This window comes from Pinus tabuliformis, chromosome 9 (assembly GCF_031772625.1).
Source record: "Pinus tabuliformis cultivar Carrire ecotype Pingquan chromosome 9, CPIR1, whole genome shotgun sequence".
Lineage (NCBI taxonomy): Eukaryota > Viridiplantae > Streptophyta > Pinopsida > Pinales > Pinaceae > Pinus > Pinus tabuliformis.
The window spans coordinates 283,635,881-283,656,657 of record NC_142307.1 but is presented as its reverse complement, the minus strand read 5'-3'; the positions used below and the strand labels follow the sequence as shown (position 1 = coordinate 283,656,657).

Below are 20,777 nucleotides of genomic sequence, written 5' to 3'. Positions count from 1 at the left end.
CATGGAGGTCTTTTTGACTTTCTAGATACAAATAATTTATTTTTCATGTTACAACTTGCCCAAATGAGTCTTATACAAATGATATCGACTCTCTTGACTCATGACAATTATTCTTATGACATGACAAACCCTGGAAGCATAAAGAACATGCTTAGCCTATATGACCAATCAAAAGAAGCATGAAACCCATGCTTGAAAATAATATTTTTTCTTTCTTCTTTTGCTTGTAGCATAAAATATATGTAATGGCATGAGTAGACAAACAATTATGAAGACTGAAACTAGTTACGTTTTCCAACATTGAGAAGTTATATTTGAAGGCAATAAAACCCAATTCGTAATTCATGGCGCATTCATGGGTGTCCATCATTTCTGATGGATGGACACATCAAAGTAATAAGTCTTTGATCAATGTGACATCTCAGAGCCCAAAGGGAGCAACGTTTTTTAAGGTAGTGGATTGTGAAGGGCAACGAGAAGATTCCCAATTCATTGTTGATAGACTGACATCTTGATTGACGCAACTAAAATGGTGGGGCTAGAAAATGTTGTCCAGTCAATAACCAACAATGCAACTGTGTAGAGCAGCAGGCCTAATTATTGAAGGCAGATATTAGCACATCTTTTGAACCCCTTGTGTTCTACATTCATTAAACGTCATGTTGAGCAAGATGAAGAAGCAAATTGAGAGGATTCGACTTATTTTTGAAGAGGCAAAAGAAATTCAAGCCTTCATCCAAACCACCACGTCTCAAAGCATCTATAGGGAATTTGCAAAGCTAGAGCTCCTTAGGGTACCTAAACTTTAAAGTTTATTTCATAAATTCTAATTTCTATGACTCTAAATTCAAATATGTAAATTGGATTCTCAAATAAGTCATGATTCATGAATCATAATAGGTATTCAATCAAAAATGACTTTTAATTTATTGAAACATTGGCACTTGCAAGTTACCGAGACTCGTTTTGCTTCTCACATCATAGTCTTAACAAAGCTTATGATAATGAAAGAAGCATTACAATCAATGGTATGTAATTATCTTTGGAATCAATAGAGGCAATCCCAAAATGAAAGAGCAGAAGCAAAGAAAAGGTTGATTGTTGATGACGAATGGCAGCATAGGGTGGAGTATCTCTTGGCATTTACTAAATCAATTATGTTTTTTCTATGCATGTTTGACACAGATGTGCCTAATTTGGGAGAGGTGTATGACTACATCAACTCCATGATAGAGAAGATAAGGGTGGTTATAAATGCCAAGGAGAAGGACTGAGATGAGATCTTTTACAAAGAAGTAAAAGATATATTGACCAAAAGGTGAAACATCACGACCGCCCCATTACACCCATTAGCCTATGCAGTGAATAAAAAATATTATTCTACAGAGTTGTTAGGTAATTCAAAATGAACAACACCAAACAAAGACCCAAAAGTCTCACAAGGATTTAAGAAAGCTTTTAGAAAGTTATTTGTAGATCCTGATATTGGGATTCAGATTCATTCAAGTTTGCTCATTTGGGGGATCAGAGGGTTTGGGTGCAAATCTTATTTCTATGCGGGACAAGACCATATTAAGTCCAATTGATTGGTGGAACTACTATGGTGGGAACTTCCACATATCCAAAAATTCGCCATCCAGATCCTATCACAAGTTGCTAGTTCCTCTTCAGGTGACAAATACAAATCTAGGCCCACCAAACTAGGGGATGTGGAACCAAAGTTGCCTGACATGGATATGCCATGTCCCATATGACTTTGTTTGATGAGAAGGCACCAATAATTACATGATCAAGTGGACATGCCAACATTGCTCCCACTCCTAGAGAGGATTCAAATGTTGATGTGGATCTTAATTAGATGGATGGAGACATATTTGATGATATGTAAATGTAATATACGATGATGTTTTAAACTTTTGAACAATGAACATTGAATACAATAATATGTCATATGATAGTAGACTGAGGGTCACAGTTCATTTGGTAATTTGTACTATGTAGTGTGCATTATTAATTTTGGCGATAATGTTATTAGTTGATGATTGAAATTTGAAAGTTGAAACTAAAACTTGATGATATGTTCAATGTTATAATAATCATTAATGATGATGACAGTGTTTATGTTGAATTGATCATGATGATTTGTTTATGTTGAATTCACGATGATGATTATGTATTTTTAAATATGGAATCTAGATTCTAAAAGATGAAAAGTAATATGAATTTTTTATTTTGTCTATATATATATATATATATATATATTTGTTTCAGTCCAACTTAGATTATCCCAATTAATATTGATTAATTAAGCCATTTTCCTAAGTTAGACTTGAGAAAATTGATTAACTGGTTAATTAATTCTAATCAAGGCATTTTCTCGTGAAACTTTTTCTGGGTATTGGAGAAAATGTGTTCCCTAGCCTCATAGACACAATCTGAGACTACAATACTTGTCCGAGTTACACAAACTAACACTCACTCTCAGCAAGGAAGGTGTTCTACGTAACACCCAACTTGTCTTTGAAGAAGATGAATCTCACCTTCCACAAAGTCTTCGTCAATATATATATATATATATATATATATATATATGAATGGTGTTGTCATTGATGCCAACGTTCATTAATGAACGCTCTTAATATTTGTTTGGATTGCATTAGTTGGAATCACGAACAAGTTTCAGTGATTGATGGGTGCGTTAGCACACTCGGCCAAAAGGCCGCCATCGGTGGTGCGGTGTGAAGCAGGTTCAATGCCTGCTGTATCGGAAAGAATGCATCGGATGGATGCCCGGGCATTGAGAGGGAAGGACGCTTCCAAAGGCGAAAGGCCGTGGGGAGATACCGTCCGTGATCCATGGATCTCCGATCGGGAAACCGTATCCAAGCCCCGTGGCTAGTCCGCGCTCCTTGGACTTGAAAGACTTAGATAACTGAAACATCTAAGTAGCTATGGGAAGGGGAATCAACCGAGACCCTGTTAGTAGCGGCGGGCGAAAGCGGATTGGGCAAATACTAAGCAGCGGAGGTTTTCGTTTCGATCTTGGTCTCATTTTCCTAGCCTTGCCTTCTCTGCGTGATTCATTTCAGTTCATTGGATGATGGAAGAACCAGGCATGCCGATCTTTGCCCTTTGATTTAGGCTATAAGGTGCCGTAACGAACTTGAGTTGCTCGACCATAAGGACCTTTAGGTGCTCGACCATAAGGGAGAGGGAGAGGTAGGCAGAATTGTGAATGAAAAGGTTGGAAGATCTGGCCAAAGAAGGTGATAGCCCTGTAGAGAGTCCCATGGTTCGATTTTGTAAGTAAAACGCAGCGTGTTTGAATTAGGATCGCTTCGTAGCGAGAAAGTGAAACCCTAACTCTATGGTTTAGATTCTCTGGACAATGGACATACCCCACACTTGTTGAAAGTTTTTTAAAACAGATCACTGAATTTGCGCCAGTGGATTCTCCCCGTGAAGTTGATTCTAGTGGTATGTGACTCACCACGAGAGCCTTTACAGTTTGGGAGTTATGTTTGTTTGAAGTTAAAGGGCCCATTTTGTGGGCAAAAAGCCCAAAGGATGATGATGTGGCAGCGCTTGTTGGTCAAGTCAAATGGTCAAGGAATATGGTTCTTCTACATCAATTAAAATAGTATTTCCTATGGCAAAAAAGTTAATCAAGAATAATTGGTTTGTAAAGATCAAAGACGTGTGAGGGTTTTTGGCTTTATAAGGCAATTGAAGTTTAAAATTTAAAGACCTTTTTTGAATGTTTTTCCCCCAAAATTGATTTAAAATTCATGTCTCCCTTAAAAAGAGTAGTACATTGATTGCCCTCTTAGGAGCCCCTTCAAAACTATTTAAGTTGGCCTCATTCCATCTTCTATTGTATGCACAAACCACAAAATCATTTTGTGAATTAACCTATGATTTTCTCGACCCTGTGGAGATATTAAAAAATCAAATGCTGATTTGAGGCAAGGAATTCTCTTTCAAATACAGTCACAACTATCCGAAGAAATAGGTCTAGTTTTGTTGGGCATCTAAAATTTCTTTTGGTATACTGGTGTTTCGTTGGGCATAGGGAAAATTTCTGAGGGCTATCTGGCACATTATCTAAGCAAGGGTTTCATAAGGGTTTCATGAAATTCGATAAATTAAATTTTTAGGAGAACTTGAAGCTCACAACATTGTTCACATCAAGGTTGAACTTGAACATCGATCAATTCTGTTATTTGATAATGCCAAGGTCGTTTCAGAGTTTATGTAGCGATTTTATTGCCACTTCATGCATACAGCGTTGTGTCACTGAAATAAATGATCAGCAAAGTCATAACACCAACCTGTTGAATTAATTGATGTGGGATCAAATCAGGTATTGAGGAGTGTTGTAATGATCTGGTCCAATAAGCATAGAATGCTCTGACCCATGCGAGGAAAGAATTTGGAATAACGCACAGTATGTAAATTTTTGCTATAGAAAGAGGGGTCATGGATCAATATGCATTTTGTTGCAGTGTGATTTCTGATTTGGCAGTGTAAAGATAGGTTCCATTTAAGCGATGTTTGCAATTAATGTATTACAGTGATTAAAGTTCTACATTGATTCATTAAAAGGCTTTGTGGTGGTTTGTATAAGTCAAATACATTGGAATTTCATTAAGGAAGTGAAACTCTAACATGGTACAAATTGTTGAACTTATAAAGCATCTAAAAGTCCAATGTATAATATGCATGACATGGTCAGAAACCGACAAGGTTGATGTCTTTCAGTCAAGACTCGTAATTCAAGTTCGTGTTTTGAAAAATTCTTGTCACTATTGCAAATGACAAAGAATCGTTCTGTTACTATTGAGACATTACAGCGACATTTATTTTATCTGATACTACAGGTTATGCTAATTCTGGATGTGTTTGTTGGTATCTAAATTGAAGGACTGAACATTGGATAGGTTTAAAGATTGGTCATGCTGCATGTTGTCACTGCCATTCTATGACAAATCATTGGATCATGCTGGGCAGTTTTATGGACTGTCAAGTGTTTAGCACTCATGGTTCACAATTGAAGTGTTGACTTTTGAAAAAGAATTAGAAACAGTATAAGGACAGAAGTTGAGATCTACAAACGACATTTCTGGTGTATTCTAACCTGTATCTGAAACTGAATATATACCCTACACTTTAATAACCTGTGTACATGCATCTATTTTAGCACATTTAGCAGTGAGTCTGTTACATAACAGTGAGCCTGATAAAAGTTAGTTGCAGCATCTCTTGTAATAGTTATTTGTGACAGCGCATCTTTAACAGCAATATTGTGACAGTACATGCTTGACAGTATGACAATGTATCCTTGACAGTGATGTTGTGACAGAGCATTTAACGGTTGCAAGACTTTTGAGCCATGACTTGCAACGTTGACAGATCGATGTACTTGAGCATAACTGCTTTGTGAAACTGACTGCTAGGTTTTGGCAATGTTTATGGCATTCTCATCATCAAAGGATCACTGTAATGTTGATGGCAGAATCTGTGGGTTCAGGTCTAATATTGTAATGTTGTAGTTGTGCATTGTCATTGAGATGCATTAAGCAGAGTCAAAGCTTTATCAAGCAAGGAGTAGTCTACACAAGGCATATGGCATATCTTGCTAGGGTTTGAGCATTAACTTAACAAAGTACATTGCTAGGGTTTATCATTTGTGTCAGAAGATAGGTTGATGACCTGACAGCTTAAAAGAAAAGAAAAAAGGGACAAAGTTGCTGGGTACTGTTATATTGTCAACCTACAGTTTGGCACTGAAGCTAGAGGCAGAATTGTTTGTGACAGTTGATATTGACAGCTAGGGTTTGATGCACAGATCGAGCAGAGGCAGAATTGTTTGTGAAAGTTGATATTGATGGCTAGGGTTTGCTGCGCAGATTGAGCAGAGACAGATTTGATTAACAAAGTTTATTTTGCAGCTTCTTTTATATTGATATCAAGCACAGGTGGATCTAGTATGAGAATCGCGAAACGTGGTCCGTCTGCTGATCAGGTTGGCAGGGTGGTGTAAGGCAGGAGTGCTGAGTCTCCAGCAAGTTGGTGCCTGAGAACACATCAGTGTGGAAGGGTGTTGCTAGGGCAGGTTGTAGCTTGCAGAGAGTGTTGGAGCGTCCGCCCAGTAGCAGCTGGTAAACAGGTGTTGTAGCATCTGTCAGGTTGGAGCCTGAAGACTAGGGCATTGGGGCATCATTTCAGTTGCAGCTTGTAAACAGGCCGTAGGAGCATCCTACAGGTTGGAGCCTTCTTCAGTTGGAGCTGAAAACTTGATGTAAATCTTTTTGAAGTCAAATATTAAGAAGCGTTCAATGGGTTTTGTCCCAAAGGGGTTTCCACCTAAAAATATATGGGTCTACTGTCTCTATTGTTATGCATTGATTCATCCGACATATGCTACCTGCTCATGTGTGGGTATATACTTTAGTTGAACAATCTTGCGTTGCACACAACCCCTGATTTAGTGGTATATGATATCTATATGCTTGAATCTGTCGTGAAACATCGGGTTCTCTGACAACATGATGCAACTTTGATTGTCGCATTGTATCACCGTCGTCTATATCCTCTAACCAAACAAGGCTACTAGCAGCTTACTAAGCGAAATAGCCTCGCACGTAGCCATGCTTGTTGCTATGTACTATGCCTCTACAAACTCAGTGCCACAAACTTTTGCTTCTTGCTATACCAAGAAACAACTCCTAATCCCATGCTGAAGCAACACCCTGAAGTGCTTTTCTTGTCCATTGTGTTACCTTCCCAGTCTGCATTAGTATAGCCAAACTACCTGACACCATTACCTTGAGCATCCCTGACCCCATACTTGCTAGTGTCGCACAAATATCTTGGCACATGTTTTGTTGTCGTCCAATGCACTCTCTTCAGTTCCACCATAAACTGACAAAGAGAGTTTAATGCATAGGATATATCTAGTCTGGTGTTCACCAAATACATGAGAGAGCCTATCAACTGCTTGTACAGGGTGGGGTCTACATGGTTTTCCATAGATGTATTTATCTTGCTCCAATTACTAATCATGGGTGTAGACATGGCTTTACAATCCTCCACCCCAAATCTCCTCAAGATCTCGATGTAGCATTTCCCTTGTCCAAGGAAAATCTCGCCATCCATCTGTCATACCTCCATGCCTAGAAAATAGTGCTTGAGCCCCAAATCCTTCATCTCAAACTTAGCTGCAAGATCCCTCTTGCACTCCTCTATGAGCCCTAGTGATCCTGTCCAAAACAAGTCGTTCACATATAGGACAAGAATGAGTACATCACCCTGAACCACCTAGTAGTAGAGGTTAGTGTTCGCTTCACTCTTCACAAATCCCATGCCCTACAAGTGTCTGTCGATGCGCTCATACCACGCCCTAGGAGCCTACGTGAGCCTATACAAATCTCTCATCAACCTACACATGTGGTTCTCTCTATCGTCTGCCACAAAGCCCTCGGATTGTGTTGAATATACACCTCCTCCAATTCACCATTCAAGAACGTTGTTTTGACATCCATCTGATGAATATGCCATCCCATCTGTGTTGCTAATGAGATCACGGCCCATATAGAAGTGTACCTAGCCACAGGAGAAAATGTTTCCTCGTAATCTATTCTCTCCTTCTGAGAGAACCCCTTGGCCACAAACCTAACTTTGCATTTCTCGATGCTACCATCTACACCATGCTTGATCTTATAGATCTAGCATGATCCAACCACCGCCCTGTCCATCAGTCTCGATACAGCCTCCCATACATTGTTTTGCATGATTGAATTATACTCCCCAACCATTGCATCTCACCACACATGCTACTGTGTGGCCTCCTAACAGTTGGAAGTCTCGCTATCAACCGACTAACAACTGCCATGTAGCCAATGTACCTCTTTGGTTGTTTCCACTCTCTCCTGCCCATCCTAGGAGTCCCCACAAATTCCTGAGCATCCCCAAGTGTTTGTTGAACCTTGCAATTCCTCTTGCCAACAGTGGAGTTAGGAATGTCCACCTCCATATCCTCTTGGTGCATCTCCCTGATCTGTTGCATCTGTTGCTCCATGCTCTACAAGCTCTCAGGAACACTTGCACCTCAGTTAGTGCTCGTACTTGTGACTGTACTCGTGCTCTGCTACCCCTATTTTTGTTGCTCTACTCTAGGTGTTTTTGTTGCCTACTCTAATCATATGTTATTGGTAAATCTTTAGACCTCTTATAGCCTTGTCTTCCGCAAACTTGACATCTCTCCTCACAATAATCTGCACAGTCCCTAGAATGAATATCCGATAAGCCTTAGAGTTTTTATTGTAACCAACAAAGTAACCTCACTCTACACTATGATCCAACTTCAAACATGACTCTCTTGGAATGTGACAATACGCTAGGAAACCAAATAACCTGTAGTGACTGACATCTGGCTGCTTTCTCATGAATGCCTCATCAAGTTTCATCTTACCAAGCGCTCTGTGGGACCCTATTCTATATGTAAATTGTCATATTGCATGCCTCTGCCCATAACTAGCATGGGAGGTCCTAGTCATATAGCATTGCTCTTGTTGCCTCCGAAATCGAGCAGTTCTTCCTCTTAGTAACCCTATTCTATTGTGGGTTGTAAGGAACCATCCACTCTCCCTTGATTCCTACCATGGTACCGAACTCCTAGAATTCTTTGTTGGTGTACTCACCTCTGTTATCTGACCGAAGAGTCCAGATATTTATGCCTGTCACATTCTCCACTAAAGCCTTAAACTCTTGAAAGAAGTTGAAGACCTCATCCGTGGTCTTCAAGAAATAGATCCATGTCTTCCTTGAGAAATCATCAATAAGAGTAGCAAAGTACTTGTACCCCTTGAGAGACTTCGTCAACACAGGCCCACATATGTCTAAATGCACTAAGTCAAGTATCCAATGCTATTCGTTGTCACTCCTTGGAAAAGTTGCTTTTGGAAACTTCCCCAACACACATCCTCTACAAACATCATTGTGCTTTGTGCTCACTTCTGGAACACTTGTCACTATCTCACAATGCAATATCAGTGCTCCATGATGAATATGGCCCATCCTCCTATGTCATAGCTCCCCCTAGTCCCTTAGACTGTTGCTGCTAACTAGTGCCTTGGGAGAGTCCATCTGCAACCTGTATAACCAACCGCTCCTCCCCCCAATTGCTATAGGTGACCTCCAATCCTTGTGCTTCAACAACACCTTTGCCACCCTAAAGATAACATTGTATCCTTTGACCGGAAGGATGGATACGGAGATCAAGTTCATCCCCAAGGCTGGCACATGCAATACATCATGGATAGGAATTAGCTTTCCATTCTCCCACTGAAATAGAACAATCCCTCTTGCAACTGGGTTGCACTTGGATTTTTTCCTCATCTGAATCTGAAACTCAATGTCCTCCACCTTATAACTGGAGAAGTACTCTCTAATTCCTGTCATGTGGAATGACGCTCCACTGTCTATATACCAAACACCCGATGAAGCTGAGCAAGATAGGCAAGCAATCAATGTGAATTCTTGTTCCATCCTACTATAAAGCTCATTTGCATCTGCTAAAACTACTACTTGCTTCTTGCCCTTCCTCGTGTGAGGACAATCACTGACATAGTGGCCAAACTCATGACAGACATAGCACTTGACCTTTGATAGGTCTTTCTTCTTGTTCTTCTCTCCTTTTGAGCTTGGTCCCTTGCTAGACCCCTTCTTCGCCTTCCCTTTCCTTGCTAAGGCAACATTCTCTTACTCTCTCTCAAACTTCGAAGTCTTGCCACTGCTGCTACTGCCATTGATCAAGATGAGCCTAAGCTCCTCCTGAGTGAAATCACTCCATAGTTGATCCCATCCTTGAAGTGTATGTTGCCCATTATGTTGAAGAATGTAACTAGTATCAGTCTTCATAATGTAATAAAATGTAATTTTTACCATTGATATTTATTATTATATTCATATTATTATTTTGTTTTGCCAAAGCATGTTCTTCATGCTTATAGAGTCAATTGAGTCAAAGAGTATTTATTATGAGTCAAATGAAATATATTTGGTCAAGTCCCATTTGGACTTTTTGTAAGAAAAGAAAAAGAATTTTAATTTTTGAGTCAAAGTGTCATTGCAAGACCAAGTCAGCCCTCCTTGGACAAGTCGCCTCTAGAAGCAACTATTCAACCCTCCTAAACATGTATATAAGTCAACTCGACCACTTCAAGGACATTCACTTAAATCACATCAACACATCGATTTTTATACAATCACAAGAAGAAAAATAGTCGAAGACAGAGGAGAGAGAAAGATCAAGTTTTTGCCCTAATTCTACTCACACGTGCGAAAGTTCTGCAATATTTTTGAGGTTGTTACAAGACCAAAAATTATGTGATTTGACCAATTTTTTAGAGATTTGACCAATGTTGACTTTGTTGACTTTGACTTTGTTGGAGGAGACTTGGGCGAGGGCTAACTTGGGTTCATCGTGACAAGCTTGCTCTTGGGTTCTGGAAATCTCATTTTGTTTGATTCTATAAGAGAAGGATTTCTTTGGGTTTTCCCCTTTGTGGGGTTTCACCCTGGCTTGGAGCCTAATTTTGGTGTTCTTTGTCTCTTTGTGATCTTTATGTTTTGGTAATTGCTTGATGAAGAGAACATAAATTTAATAAAAAACAAACAAATATTCACAAGTAATTATCAAGTTAAGAGAAATCAAGCATCATCTTTATTACACATGGTTTCTCAACAAATTGACCACTTGGACGAACACGTGCCATTCCTTGGAAAACCCATTTAGTGTTATTTGCACTAGCTCGTCATCACTAGGCTTATCACCCACTATAGCTAATTCATCTCTAGCAAGTCAAACTTTGGTGAGATAGGAAGTCACATCTCCACCCTTCGGCGTCTTGATGGTCTTAGCCTCTCTCTAAGAATCAATTTCATGTTCTCTGTAGGATTCTGGTACAGATCCACTATAGCGTCCCACATCTGCTTTGTTATGTCTTTGTCTATAATATGCAAAACAATATGGTCCTTAACTCCATCAAGGATAATCCTCTTTGCTTTGGCATTCTCCTTTTATAGGTGGCTAGTTGTTGTGGATTTGTCGATACGACAATAGCATTCTCCACATACTCCTTCAGTGCATACTAATCCAACAGGAATGTCATTTTGGATTTCCACATGCCAAAGTTGGAGGCCCCATCCAATCTGTCACAATCTCTCAATCTTGTTGTCATTTTGGCTTTTCACATGCCAAAGTTGGAGGCTCCATCCAATCTATCCTGATCTCTCAATCCTGTTGCAGCCATCTCTACAAACTGGAAATATAGCGAAACTTAAATAAACTGGAGAAAATGTAAAGTTTAAACTAGGTTGAAACCCTGAAACTTTCTCTTTTTGTGCTCTACGCAAATCCTCCTTTTGCCCTCAAATCCGCTTTTGATACCATGTGAAATTTTAATTATTGTTGCATTTAGTTAGTTATTATTCTCCTATCAATTGGTTATTTGTCTTTTGCAAATTATTTGCAACAAATATTGAATAAAACACCACTGCAATTTCACTAGAAAATAATTAACCACGGGAACTAAGAAAATTATGCACACACAAACACAATAATGGACACCAATATTTTTGGATAAATGTCCCTAGAAAAACCCCAGTGTGGGGAAGACCAGTTGTGCACACTGCATATGAGCTATTTTATTATTCTTCAACAATTTGTGATGGAGAAAATTACAAAATCGTTTGCCAAAAATTGGTAAACCTGCACAAAATTATTTCTACCACTTTTGCAAGTCGATTTCTCCTCTAGGAATAAACTTGGCCTCCTTTGAGCAATTCAACCTTCCTCTGGCTTCTACTCAGCGAACATGTATAGCCCTGTCACTAACAAACTTGCACTGTTGGGGAAATAACTCGACCTCATCTAGAATTCGACCTCGACTGGCAAAGCAGTCCTCTTTTGCAAAATAGTCTCCTGCAATTCCTCCTTGCTCCAGCTCTTTGTCCTCTTTGAGCAATTCGCACTATAACTAGGGTAATACGCACCCCTTCTCTAGAGAAATTTGCACCACTAGAAAATCAGCCTACTTCTGTACAAAAATTGATCTCGAAATCTCACTAAAAATCTCTATGATAAAATCCTACGGCAATCCTATCTCCAAGCACCATTGAACTCGCTCTATTGATGCCCTTGTGTTGCCTTTGTGCCATTCCTATCACTGCAATATTGTGTCTTGAATTCTCATTGATCAGACAAATGCCCATCAATTTCCTTTTATAATCTCTCACTAATGAATCAACGGCCATGATCTAATCTCAATCGGTGGCTAAGATCATTTTGACCTCTTCTTGTGACTTTTCTGGAAATCTTTAGACAAAAATTGTTTTACCCCAATTAATACGAATTAATTAATCCATTTCCGTAAGTACTTACGAAAATTAATTAATTTGCTAATTAATTCTAATCAAGGCGTTTTCTTGCGAAACCTTTTCTAGGTATTGGAAAAAATGTGTTCCCTAGCCTCATAGACACAATCTGAGACTAGAAGAACACTTGTCCGAGCTACACAAACAAACACATTATATACTTGATGTCTCTACAACTTTCTGGCTTATGTTTTTTATTCTCAATAGTTAAGCTTATTTCAGTAGTTATAAATTTTGCAGTAATAGTTAGTTACATTTGATAGACCTAGGCAATTGTCCATTGTCAATCGTACTAGTTTCCCTTGTGGCAATTCAAACAATGATATCCACTTTTGTATGAAGTCATTTTGAGGCAACAAAATCTTAAATTAATAAAAAATAAAAGAAAAAACATTCGTTACATATGTAGTTATAAATTAGGTCACCATTTCCTAGTGACAATAAACGAATCTCCTAAATATATATGACACCAAATGTAATCAATGATACATTGAAAATATACATCTTTATTATTCATTCTAATTCTCTAACTTGTCTCTTGTGTTCTCTACAATTTAACAAAATTTTCCATATTCAAGCTATGGGATGTAAAAATACATCAAGAGGGGAGCATTTTGCCTTAGAAGCAACAAGATGGGCTTTCAGAGTCTATCAATCATAAAATGCATTCATGCAAGTTTGGTTGAAATAATTAAGTCGTCATTGTCATGACTTTTAGTCTAGTCAATATTGCAATTTGCCTCTATGTCACAACTAGCCATTCCAACATTAAACAAACTATATTGAAATTGTTTGCAAGAACCATTGAACACCAAATAAAATATCATGAAAATATGGAGAATATTATGTTGAAGATCTAATGCAAGTAAAAGACAATCTCCAAATGAAGTGCAACAAGAGCCACAACTTGATAGAGATGATTTCTCAAGAGAAAGGCAAAAGAAGAAGTCAACTAGGCAAGTTATGGGAGATAGTTATGGAAAGGGATGAATTGAATACTCAAATTGGTAATATTGTTATGGTCAATTAGAGCTATATAAAAAGGACCTCGTGTACATTGAAAAATACACATAAGTAATGGATTGATTGAGTAGGATTTCTTGAAGCATTTTTTCAATGTAAATTCCTAATTTGCCTCTATGTTGCAACTAGCCATTCCACCATTAAACAAACTCTATTGAAATTTTTTGCAAGAACCATTGAACACCAAACAAAATATAATGAAAATATGAAGAATATTATGTTGAAGATCTAATGCAAGTAAAATACGATCTCCAAATGAAGTGCAACAAGAGCCAAAACTTGTTAGAGACGATTTAGCAAGAGGAAGGTAAAAGAAGACAATTAGGCAAGTTATGGGAGATAGTTATGGAAGGGGTTGAATTGAATACTCAAATTGGTAATATTGTTATGGTCAATTAGAGCTATATAAAAGGACCTCATGTACATTGAAAAATATACATCGGTAATGGATTAATTGAGTAGGAATTCTCTTGGGAAAAAAATTCTATGCAAATTCCCAATCTTCCTTGATTGGCTATCTGAATGGATTTGTATGTTCACCATCTTAAATTCCCAACACAAAAAGTTCACCAATGAAAAACAATATGATAAATTTTCCCATAAGTTTGACAATGAAAAATAAGTAAATTTTATTATAACTTCATATATCCAAACAAATTCCAGATACAACTTCAAAGGACTCCAAATTATAACAAGGTTGAATATATACATTTTTATCCCATGGAAAACCCTCCAAGTACTTCCTCGTGATCTATGTCACAGGGTTCGACGAACCTGAAGGTTCAGGTTCGAAATTCGGCGAACCTGAAAAAAAAATTTGAAATTCGTTCAGGTTCGCCGAACCTGAAATTCGAACCTCAAGTCGAACCTGAACGAACTCGAACCTAAACGAACCTGAACGAACCTAAACGAACCTGAAGGCGAATTTTAATGAATTTTTTAAGGTTCGATTTTTTTAATGATGCACTGAGAACTTCATTATGACGGCCATGATAGCTGTTTTATCCTACCTTCATCACTGTACTCTAGACCATCATGTTGACTGTGATCATGCGAGAGTGTATTCCATGACTGCAGGATCATTGTGATCTTTCTTACACCGAGACAGTGAGATCATGTAAAGATAGTGAGGGATCCGAAGATCTTTCCATTACATATATATATATACATTGACTGTTAAGAAATAGATCCACCGAGATGAGATACTATTCCTCACTATACTGAGGTCCTTACTGTCTCATTTATAACGAGACTGTAATGGTTATTGTGGCTCTTTGTTATGCAGGGATTGTATCCTCCGAGAATGATCATTTATGCGGCTTTGTTATTGTGCCACAATTGTAGTATATATATATATATATATATGTGTGTGTGTGATTGAGACAACATCTAACATCAACCTTATTAGGCCGAGAGAGAGGTTCTATCACTGTTGTTCTTTGTCTAGAGTCTAGACTTCTACAAGAGTATCACCGAGGCGTTGATGCCAAGACTGCTATGCGAGATCCATTGACATTGTGCCTTTGTCCTAGATCTTTGCTACTCCATTCAGCTGAGATCCTCACACGCATGTCGAAATCACTAGCTGTGCAATTTTGATATGTCTAGGTAGATTTGTATGCTAAAACAGATGTGCCGAGAATGTCTAATCCTTCAATCTTTGCAACATCCATTATACAAGGTTATTCTTGCTCCATTAGACCGAGGTCATATATATATATATTGAAAAATATGTATAGTCGAACCTCATTCGAACCTGATCGGAAAATTCGAATTCGAATCGAACTTAATCGTTGTCGAACTCGAATTCGAACTCGAACCATGTGACATAGCTCGTGATCCATGGATGGTAAACGAGATAAACCATCGACCCTAATTAAAGAAAACCTAACATCGAGGGGATCAATGGAGTTGAGCAAGTGACCTAACCAACTTTAGTAGAGAAATCCCACATTTGGCTCTACACCATTTGAGCTAACCTTTGAAGCTATACACACACGCGTTTGTGTGTGTGTACATACATATATGTATGCATGCATGCATGTATATATGTAATGCACATAGTTCGTTTATACTTTTGTAAGTACAACAAAAAAACAATCTTTTAACATTTATTTTCGAAATTCAAAATAAATTATGGCATGGCCAAAAAATCAGCCAAAGTAGTTTGACAAAATTCAAGCTTTTTTGAATAAGTTCTTTATACGCAATGACTATAATTGAGCGCACAAAATTATCCTCCATAAAGAACTTCATATTCAATCAAAAGTAGCATGCAAACAAGCATAAACTAGCCTCCATTTATAACTAAAATGCATGGAAGTATTCCACAAAATAGTTGTTAGGAAATAAGGTACAAAGGAGGTGTCTCCTGGTGCATTTTTCCTTTGGCCTAGAAAAACACGAGACACCTTTTTTAGTGTGACTTTATGAGTTATTAAAGTCATGTGACTTATTAATCACTTTATGACGTACAAAAATACATAGTGCTTTATAACATTAAAGTTACTTTATGCTTTTAAAGTGACTTTATGAGAAAAAGGTACAAGGTACAAAAACACATTAAAGTGACTAGGGTGGCTCATTAATGAAGGGAAAGACATAAAGAGGGGGCTAATGGGAGATTAGATCTCCATCGTTGATCAAGGAGGGTAGATATCTAATCTCAACCCTTGATCTAAGGGATAGGGTTTCCCATCATTTAAGAGACTAAAAAGGAGGAAAAAGGCAAGTGAGCTCATTCATTCTTCATGTGCAAGTGTTGGAGAAGAGTAGAAGAGAAGAAAAGGAGAAGGAAGGTTGTGAGAGCCATTGTTTGCTCAAGGAGAGAAATCTACTACGGAAGCAGAGACCGTACAGCAAGAGAGAGACCATACAACAGCTCGTGTCCCAAGGCAGAGATTGCTAGCACAAAACCCAAGAAGCTACAGTAATCCTCAACGTGATTTTTGAGGGACTATGGATAGAGTATCAACATGGTTTTCAAGGAGGTTTTGGCCACATTTAATGTGGTTTGACAAGACTGCCTTTTGAGGATATAAATTTGGGCTTGAGGCTTGAAATTCACACCAAAGAAAGGTTTATCTAGCATGCAATTCAAGGAATTGGTAAAGTCTAATAGCATTGAAATCAAGGTTTGAGTCAGTTAAAGGTGGCACGAAATTCAAGGAATTAATTCTTGGGTTTGTGACATGATTTTATAAACAAGGAAAGTTTGTCAGTGGCACACATTCCAAAGCAATGATTGTTGGGTTGTGCACAAACTTCAAGGACAATGGCACAATTTTCAAAGGAGAGATAAGTACCCTTGAAATGTATTTAATGCTATAATTAATTCACTAAGAAAAGCAAAATAAATACTCCCTCAAACTAGTTTTCCCTGTTGGAGTTTTTCCAGGGTTTGAAATTGTTTGCTTGCTAAAATTTTATTATCAGCTGAAGGAGAAAATGAAAGTAGAGGTAGGCTAGCAATGTTTCTTTTGAATTTGCATTCATGTTTAAATATGCAATGAACTATTTGGTTGGGCATTAAACTTGTATGTAAAACAAATTGAAACGAGGAGGGGCTATAGGACATCAGAATTTTCTACAACAATAACGGCATCTCAACATTTTTGGCATGAAATCAATCTCCTATTTCCATACTATCCAAAATTCAACAAACTTCCAAGTTCTTGTCTTCACTAGAAATCTTACAACCTATGGTTCCACTCGATAAGGTTTGTGATTCCTAGCATACAATGCCATTGAAAAGTGATTATCTTATAAACCTTAAGTTTTGCCTCACTGAAATTATTACGAATCGATTTTACATGGAAGAGACCATCATTACTCTTATCATGATATTATCAAAATTATCACAATAATATCTCCATAATATATCACGATAATTTGGCCTTTTGAAACTATCGCAATAATTTCAATTTGTCACGATAATTTAGAAAATTATTGCAATAATTTGGAAATTATCTTTCTCTCTATCATTATCACTTTATAATCAATTTCTTAGTTGTTTACATCATTTTTGAAAATAAGTTAGGGTATTGAACTCTGAGAACACTGTGATTATTTTCCATCAAGAAAACAAAGGGAAATTTGTTGTTTTTTATTCTTATGATTCATCCCGTGAGAAACACATCCTTGTGGTTAATGGTAATATTATATTCTTAAAGTAAACGAATGAATTGTTTCAATATGTTTGAGAGTGGTTCCAAACCTCACTAGAGTTCATAAGGAGAGAGTGGAGTTTTAGATCCCATTCAAAATTTAGCAAACAAAATATCTTTTTCAATTTCAGGATTGGCGAGATTGCAACACTTTTGTTGGATTACATGATGTTTGAGGGTATGGAATTAACATTTAAAGAAGAGCACCAAACCCTCTTTGTACTTTGATGTTGATCGCATTGATTGTTGAACTCCTTTGTCATGACCCTAGTAAAAATGTACCCTTCACTCAAGCAAGTCCTACAATACAAACCGGCTCTTCTTAAATTGATGGTTTGACCTTGTGACCAAGACAACCCATTAATCAACGCGAACTCAAATCTGCCTCAAATATTTAACAGATCAACCCCCCTAAATGACATAGTTCGACTTGCTCCTAATTGACCTCTATGCACAGCACTCAATTCGACCTCTCAATACATAAATTATCCAATGAAACCCCGGCGAATAAGATGAACCTGGCACCAGAGAATGTGATGAATTCAACCTCTTTAAATCAACGATCCTAGCTCCTTCAACATGATAGATTCAATCCTAACAATGTGATCAACTTAGCCTCAAGAAAAATAGGAACTTGTTCTTTTGAACAAGCTTTCGAGACCACGAGATCAACTTGCAATTTAAGAGTTGGTTAGGGAGTATCTTTCAACTCCGAAACTAACGATCTAAAACTAGGGTATGTCTCTGAATATCGAAGCTAGTAAATATCAAGGTTTCCCCTTTTTTACATGGCAGCTCCCAGAGCTCCTTAACAAGCTCCCAATAATTCTTCCATCTCCCCCTCCAATCTCCTTCTCCCATTTTATAATAATTCCCTACTCCAAATACCATGTGAAATACCATGTGTGATTCTTACCCCTACAATTAATTATTATTCTATTTTATTATGATGGCTCCTTATTCTTCCTGTAATTAACCTATGGGATTAAGCTAATAGTTTGACTTCATATGAATGCACATGAATTATATGTTATTTTTGAAATTTGAATATCTTTTTGGTCAACCAATCTTTTGGTCCAATATTGATAACATTACTAAGGATGTTGTGACCATTTTCCATCAAGCAAATAAGCGGAAATTTGTTGTTTTCATTGCCAAAAAATTTGTCTTATAAGATACATTTGTTTTTGTTATGATATGATTTTGTATCATCTTATGACTCAGGACAAATATCGTATTTCAATATCGATATTTGATGTACCACTTCACATCCTATATATCAATTTGATTTTCATAATTATTAAGTAATGTGTTTGTTTGATGTTGATGTTTGTTAAAATTGGCAGCTAGGGCAAAACTCCATGTGGGTCATCTTATTTATGCCAGTTGATATTTTTCTTGGACTCCTCTCATCGAGAGGTGTAGGATTGATCTAAAGATCATCCGATTCCGATAAGTATTCATGGAGATATGAATTTATTTGTGTTATGGGACAATTCGTCAAGGTCAGCCAACAACTAAACTACCCCCACTTGTGCTCCACGTTTTGGAATAAATACAAGTGCCTTGCAAGTCATTTGTACACACAACTCTCTTGAGATTTCTTCTTCTCCACTTGTTTTGGATTTTAGTAGAAAGAAGAATCTCTAAGGGAAAAACGCATTCCTAGAGGATGATGCCCTAGACGCAAGAGGTGGTCTAACTGCAGTCCAAGAGAGGAGATCTGGCCGCAATAAAGAGGCTCCTTCACAGCCTAAACCTGCTCCTATACGCTGCCCTAATCTACCCTAATACACTGCCTAAAGGATGCCCTAATCCGTTGTCATGAGGAGGCCTTAAATGTGCCCTAGCCGCAGATCTAAGGAAGGGTTACAGCTAATGAAAAATGTGCCTGGGCCGCGGGTATCATCACAGCAAAAGAGACTTCTAACGCAGACCTAAATCGCAGTCATCTTAGCTAGCTATTAGGCCGAGTTTGAGGGCTAAACACATGATAATTGTGACATGTTCTGGGGACCAAATGTTGTTGTGCTAGGCCGCAGACCATAGCAACACAGCTAGGCTTGCGTAGGGCAGCAAAGGGCTGTCATATGCCCTAAGGCAGCAACGCAGCTAGGGAGGGGTTCTATTAAGGTATGCGGCAGTCCTTCAAAGGCTGTTTGGAAGTCTGTTGAAGAATCGAAGGCTACAACCATATGAAAGTTTGAGCAGCAAGTTTGATATTGCTTTGTGAGGATACGTAGGACTGTCTTAACATGAAGGCTGTCCACCTAGTATTAGGATGACTTCCAGTGCAGCATATAGAGATCCTCTTAACAGTGAACTATGCAGCAAATGATAAGATTTGACAGTGTTGGAGCAGCATGATGTGGAACGCTGCTACAGCATGACAGACATCATAAAGAAGTGTACTGCAACATGTTGTGTGCTTGGTAACAAAGTGCAACACTGTGATAAAAGGAGTGACAGCATGATGAAGGCAACATGGTGCAGTATGGAGTAGCAATTGCCAATAGTACAGCATGGTAATGAAGAACATATGGCAGCAACAAGAACATATGACAGCAGCAAGAAGGTATTGCAGCAACAGGATGATGAGGTATTGCAGCATGCATTTGGGTGCAGCATAGTGCAGCATGATGAGACAGAACAATGATGGGACTGCCATGTCATTGTGCAGCAGTGGCACAATGGGACAGCAAGCATGGACAACATGGTTCAACCATGGCACATGGGACAGCAGTGCAGCAGTCATGAGGTCCAGCATTGTGATGATGGGTGCAGCATGGTGCAGCATGATGGCAAGCACGATGATAGGTGAAGGAGTCACATTGGAAAATCAGTTGAAGCAGCATGTCTTCAACTGATCTCATGTATCATCTTCTTAGAGATGATCTATGCTCTTATCTAGATAAGTCAAAGTGTTGACTTCTGTTGTAAATGTAAAAAGTGTTGACTTTTGTTGTAAATGTACTATCTCTCTCTCTCTCTGATGAACTATTGAAGAACATATACGAAGAATTGATCAAGGGTTTCCCCACATTGGGGTTTGTCCTGGCTAGCGCCACATCTTGTGTCCTCTTGTCTTGGCTTGTCTTCTGCGATTTATGTTTATGTTCTATCTGCAGTTTACTTTAATACTGATGTGAT

At 38.1% G+C, this 20,777-nt stretch overlaps 1 protein-coding gene across 1 annotated transcript in view; it reads right to left on the bottom strand.

Annotated features, from left to right (window-relative positions):
* BRM (transcription regulatory protein SNF2) overlaps nucleotides 1-20,777 on the bottom strand; it is a 153,287-nt gene that overhangs the window by 125,122 nt on the left and 7,388 nt on the right. The gene's annotated exons all lie outside the window — the stretch shown is intronic.